Below are 6744 nucleotides of genomic sequence, written 5' to 3'. Positions count from 1 at the left end.
TCAGACGCCCTCACTCAGGTGACCCAGCCAGGGCTGATCAGGCCCTGGCTTGTGTCCCAACAACGTAGTTCCACTGATCTCTCCTCCTGATCCAAAGCCATCTGGAGGCTCTCTCTGCAGCCTCCATGGTGTTCTTTGTGGCTTTCCTCTTCGCAGCCCCTGTGATGCCAAGCAGTGTGAAAACTTTGCACAGTGAGCGGCCAGCAAAGCCTTGGAACCCCACTTCTATGGGCTTACATCGTGTCTTCCAGCCTCTTCCTTGGCATTGCTCCACCAGCTCCTGGTACTTAGACCGCTTTCGCTGGTTCGCCTCCTCGATGCGGTCTTCCCATGGAACTGTCAGTTCTATCATTAGAACTTGCCTTGCAGAGACAGAGGAAAGCACAATGTCTGGCCTCAGGGATGTTGTTCTGACGTGGTCCGGGAACTTGAGTTGCTTGCCCAAGTCTAATCTCAGCTCCCAGTCAGACGCTGAGGTGAGTAGGCCGGCTGCTGGTTTGGGTTGTGACTGAGGCTGCTCTCCAGCCCTGACAAAGATGATGTTCCTCTTGCCTTGCTGGTGCTTGTTGGTGTTGTTGTGGGCTATGGCTTTGGAGATGGCTTCAGCAGCTGCATTCAGCACTTGGTCGTGCCGCCAGCGATAGCAACCCTCCCCCACTGCTTTCGGGCAGCTGCTGAGGATGTGCTCAAGTGAACCTCTCCTGGAGCACAGAGCACAAGCTGGAGAGTCCGCCATGCCCCAGAGATGGAGATTAGCTGGGCTAGGTAGGACGTCATACACAACACGGCCCAGGTCACCTTCCTGTCCAGCGCTCCCTCCCATCTCGTCCATGCTCCCTGCTTCTGCATGCCAACCATCCTGCTGGTCCGCTCCTCCTTGACTCCTGCCCGCACCTCTTTCAGGACTAGCTGACGTTTGCCCTGCCTGTGTGCCTTCTCATAGTGAGGCTGAGGAAAAGCACCAAACCCTGCACGCCCTGTTGCCACTGTGCCCACCAAAGCCCTGTGTCTCAGCCGGGACTCAGCTACCTCCAGGCCTTCCTGGGCTTTCCACTTCCTGCCTGTACGCACCATGATGCCCCTGATGCAACTCTTGAGTCCTTAGAATCCTGATAGAGCATAGCCTCTCTCGTCCGAGAGACTCTGAACTCCTCGTCAAGGCTGCTGATTGGGAGCTGGAGTTTATTGGTCTTCCCATACAGTGCTGCGCTGCAGAGGCTGCGAGGCAAGCCCAGCCACCTGCGGAGGTAGCTGCTGATCTTCTTCTCCAGGGTTTCTACTGTTGACAGGGCCACCTCATACACTAACAAAGGCCAGAGAACCCGGGGTAGAACGCCATGCTGGTAAATCCACGTCTTAAATCTCCCGGGTAAGCCAGACTTGTCTACCGCTGACAGCCACGTTTCAAGCTCCTTGATGGTAATTTGGATTGCTGCTGTATCCCTGAGACTACAGTCGAAGACCTTTCCCAGGCTTTTGACCGGTTTCTCGATGATAGATGGGATTGCCATGCCATCCAACAGGAAGCGAAACCTATCACCTTTCCCTTCTTCAGCACCATGGCCCTGGATTTAGCTGGCTTGAAGCTCATTCTCGCCCAAGAAATAAGCTTTTCCAGGCCCTGGAGTATCCACCTCCCACCAGGCACTGATGTTGTGGTGACAGTGACATGAAGGCTCTGATGGGGGGCTGCCGAATGCCAGACTTGGACAGAGGGCCTCTGCATTCCGTTTCTGCTGCCTTGACTACCATGTTCATGGCAAGGGCGAAGAGGCTGACTGAGATGGTGCACCCAGTTATTATCCCCTTTTCGAGCCGATGCCAATTTGATGTTACACTCCCAGATGTGATCCTGAGCCTGAAGTTCCCGTAGTAATTCAGGATTAGGTCCTTGATCTTCCTGGGTACATGGTGTCGGTCCAGGGTAGTCTCAACCAGCTTGTGGGGTATGGAGCCGTATGCATTGGCGAGGTCAAGCCAAAGCACAACAAGGTCTCCTTTCCCCTCCCATGCCTCCCTAATCAGCTGGGTCACTACTCCGTGTGTTCTAGACATCCTGGTACACCCGGGATACCTGCTTTCTGGACCAATGTGTCAATATGGGTGTTCTTGAGGAGGAAGTCTGTTAACCTTCTGGATAGGATGCTGAAGAAGAGCTTCCCCTCAATGCTGAGAAGCGAGATGGTTCTGAACTGCTCCAGCTTGGTGGAATTCTCTTCCTTGGGTATCCAGACTCCCTCCTGCCTGCCTCCACTGGTCTGCTACAGCTCCTCTGCGCCAAATCACATGCAGGATCTTCCAGAGAGTTCTTAGGAGCTCTGGGCAGCGCTTGTACATCTTGTAGGGTACTCCGCTTGGTCCTGGGGCTGATTTGGCTCTGGCAGCAGCAACTACCTCCTGAACTTCCTTCCAGGTGGGCTCACGGGTGTTGAAGCCGGCAGTGGGAGATGGTATGTCCAACAGGGCTCTGAGGGGTCCTAGCTCCTGCTTTCTATCAGGGTCGCTCAGGTTGTTGTGCAGGAAGTGGTTTACTTCTTCCTTAGAGCAGTCTAGATGGCCGCTGCGCTTCTGCCCCAGTAGCTGTTTGGTGAATCCGAACGGATCAGCTGTGAATGCAGTTCGCTTCCTGTCCTCCGCCTCCTGTGCCATTCAGCTCTGCGCAGGGTCATCACTTTCTTCCTGATGATATTTCGGAGCTCAGCCAGTGGTGGTTTCTCCTCCTCAGTTGCTGCCTTGAACTGTCTTGCGAGAGACCGAAGCTCTTTCCTCAGTTGGTGGATTTTCTCTGCCCTTCGGTTCATAGTAAAGTTGGGTCTGATGGTCTTTCCCTCTTCCACACCGAACCTCTCTGCCCCAAAAGTGACAATGATGGTGGTCATGGTCTGAAGCCGTCTGTTGACATCCCCTTTTGCTGTTGATTCAATGATTCTGCCTGCATCCTCATCAAATTGGTGCCACACTCTGTGCTGGCTTGCGGGAGGCAACTTGATACGCTGCGGCTGAACTACTTCGCTGGGAGCTGGGGAGCTTAGCACTTGGACGTTCTGGGCTCTGTGGGGTGTGTCCTGGCTGGGCTCCTCCGTCGTCTCACCAGGACTGGTCCTGTGCGCTGTGATGCACTCCCCTGCACCAAGTATTTCATTCGGCCCTGATGGATTTTAAGGCCGCGCTCGTTTTTGCAGACCTTCCTGCAACTGCATCTTACGGTTATCGTCGTCGCTACGCCGTTTGCTGAAGTCATCACCGTTGGATCTGTCCTGCTGGGGAACTCATCCTCCCCCCCTCTCGGGTTCCCCTGGGGGTATGTCTCAGTAGGTTGATCTGTAGCTTCTAAAAGCACATGGTTGGGTTTAGGCAACACAAGCATGTGATGAGTTTCGTGGTTGCATTTAGGAAAAAAGAACAGGTTATAATGTGACATTTGACGCACATGTAGTGGATACATTGAAACTATGTTTCAACAACACCGTGGTTAACGTGTGGTCAGGTTTAGGTCCAAAAAACACTTGTTTATGGCAAGGTAAAGGTCATGTTTTGACTTGGGAGCACAATCCTTGTTGGAAATGCAGCGAAATCTCAGCAAAAAACAACGCACATCCCAAATATATCCCAGCTAGAAAAACAGCCATGGGTTGCTACAAAGAAAAGACATTTGGAGGATAAAAAGCTGTGGTAAAAACAGCAAGGGGTTCCTAAAGACCAACCAGTTTTGTTCATTTGTTGGTCTTGAACAGTGGTCTGCAGTAGCTTGGAGCTTGGCAGCCATCTTACCCCCCCCCCCACCCCCTCTACCTCCTGATGACAAAGTCAGCACATACTACTCCACTTTAGAAACGCTGATATGAGATACTTAAGATGCGCAAATGTTTATTTGCAATAATATACAATGAAAACTTTTTCTTCTGCTGACTGGGCTGAAATTTAAAATAAAAATAAAAACTGTCCACAAATGTTGTTAAATCAGGTCTAGTCCACTTTGGTAGCAACCATACTTTGTGGCTATGTGGTGCATCATTTATGTTATCCGGACTGTTTTCCCACAAACTACACGATTGCGTCCCCTTATCTAACCTTCCTTTGTTGTGAGCTGTATCTTGCCTGACAACCCACTAGAGCAGCATCCTTCTCTAGGCTCAGTAATGTGTGAAAAGGTTGTTGGCAGGACACTATTTTCACATACACACACACATGGATACACACACTGATCCCTGTGCCCTTTCTCTCTAATGTCATCATGCAATGGTGACAACTTGCAGTGTCCTGCTTTTTTCTTTTTTTAACAAACACACTTCTCCACTTTGTTAAGCTTGATGTGTTTGGGCTTCCATCACCCCACCCCTCCCCTTCTCTGTTTCCAGCTGTTTAGGTTTACTGCTTTAATGGGGTCAAATAATTGCAGATCGCAGACGCCACTGTTCACAACACTGCATTATTTTGTGCAGGAGACACTTTGAATTTACGTCTTTCATTGTTCCGAGCTGAGCCCTTCGCCCTGAGCTTCCCATGTTAATGAGACTGATGTATCAGATACGACCACACACACACACACACACACACACACACACACACACACACACACTGAAAAATCAATGGTCTGTTGTTAGCATTTATATGGCTTTGCTTGGATATCACTAGCTAAGAGGAAGCCTGCAAGCAACAGACACAAAATAAAAAAGAGAGGTTGTTAGCTGTAGCAGGTGATAGCCATGAAACAGACTTAGCGATGTTGTCCACTTAACGAAGCCCATTAAACACCACTCCCGACTAAATGCTTAGTGTTTTAACACAGATTCATGACATTCATAAATGTTTAGTGTCACTTTCAACCAATCATGAGCCAGGGTAATTTCAGGATTTATGCACTGTTTGTTCAGGAGGGAATACTTTATGTGACAGATGCTGATTGGGCTTTACACCATAGAAATAAGACAAGATGTTAAAAGATGTCAAAACACAATGACATCTCACAAAACACAAAATAAAACTACATTTCCAAAAAAACAGTGACACAGTGGTGCAGTGGTTAGCATTGTCACCTCACAGCAAAAGGGTTTGTGGTCCGAATCCAGGGTGGGGGATTTGAGTCTGGGGTGGAGGAGCCATTCTGTTCATGAACATGTTGCATGTTCTCCCTGTGTCAGTGTGGGATTTCTGAGGGTACTCCAGCTTCCTCCCAAAGTCATGCAGGTCATGTTAATTGGTGACTCTAAATTGCCTGTATGTGTTAACCCTGCTCTAGTCTGGTGACCTGTCCGGGGTTGTGCTTTCTGAAATGCTGTGTCATGTGAAATGTTGGAGTTTATGAAATGTCGTATTTTGTAAAATGTGCTTTCTGAAATATTGTTGTGTACTGTGAAAAGTTGAGTTTTCTGAAATGTTGTTTCGTCTTGACCCTCCGGGGTCAAGATCATAATGCTGAGTCCTGATTTACCATGTTAAATATTTCATTTGCCAATGTGAATCCTGCTAATACACTGAGAAAAGTACTTATGGATTGTGCCTGATACTGGAGTTATAGGCCAAATTTAGATCACAGGTAGATTTCAGAGTCTGTATCAAATTCTTGTTCTCTCTCTGAAACAGTAAGATCTTAATACCCTTACGGAAATCTGGATGAAGCAAGAGGGAGGGAAAAAAAAAGAGGGAGTGAAAAAAAAAAGAGGGAGTGAGGAGACTGAGCATAAAAGTGAAACATAATCCACAAGTATTGGTGCTAATCTTTTGATTTGGGCAAATTTCCTTCTGCAGCAGAATCAAAAGGTCTATTTGCATTTTTTTAACAGATGAGGTTTTAATTTTCACAGTTCTGTGGATTACCTCAATTCAAAGCTCCCTGTCATAAATGGAAAGATCTCTATCTTCACTCCCCTTCTCTCCTCATCTCACCTCCTCGCCTCTCTCTTGTTGTTGTGTGCACTTATGGATGAGAAGAATTGGGGAAATTAAAAAAACAGAGGCTGGTCTGTCTTGTCTTATGCAGGGTCCTCTCACACTAAATTATATTTGGACAGATTAGCTCTCTGTTCGATTGGATATGCAAATCTTACGCTGCCTTTTCTTCTGGTGGAGAAAAGGAAAAGGAGGAAGAGAGAACAGACAAGGAAGATTTTACTCCATCCTTTCCAACAGGTACACAGACAGCAAAGGGGTCAGACCTCCGATAATTGAAGTTTCTACGTCTTTTTTTTTTCTCATGCTCTGGGACACTTTTATCATACAGGCGTCAGTATTGGCGTGATGGTCCAACACAACAAACATTATTCCTTGGGGGATTTTCTCTTTTTTTAAACAACAGCTCCAGCTTAAAGGACAGGGAGAGTCCCATGTTGCTTGGGACGGAGGGACAGGTGGAGACTGGGGAGGCGGCAGCAGCCGAAAAGCAATTAACATTCACAAATAGCGTCAGGGAAGCTATCCGCTGAGGTTACACAGGCGCTGAATGTCACCTACTGCCTGGGCCCAATTCCTTCATTAAACCCTCCCATAAGGGCAGACACACTTAAATACATATTTGCATACAAATGCAGTGATTAACCCTCTAAGTGCATTAGCTCAGGCTGCTTCTTGGAGCCTCAGCGCTAATATCTCACTCACAGTTTGTCTATGTGTGCTTGAAATGAGGTGGAATAATGATCCTTTATTGACTTTGTTGAATTGACTTCCATCGGTTTCCTCTGGCTGTTTTGTTTATGGATTTCTGAGATGCATTATTCCTTTTCTCTACAAATAAATCACAGTGAAGCT

General features: G+C 48.0%; 1 pseudogene; it reads right to left on the bottom strand.

Moving 5' to 3' along the window:
- On the bottom strand, positions 1 to 2879 carry LOC125883510 (uncharacterized; annotated as a pseudogene).
- Between the last annotated feature and the right edge of the window lie 3865 nt (positions 2880 to 6744).

This window comes from Epinephelus fuscoguttatus, linkage group LG23 (genome assembly GCF_011397635.1).
Source record: "Epinephelus fuscoguttatus linkage group LG23, E.fuscoguttatus.final_Chr_v1".
NCBI classification, from domain to species: Eukaryota; Metazoa; Chordata; class Actinopteri; order Perciformes; family Serranidae; genus Epinephelus; species Epinephelus fuscoguttatus.
The sequence above is the reverse complement of the archived record's forward strand: the minus strand, read 5'-3'. Positions and strand labels throughout refer to the sequence as shown.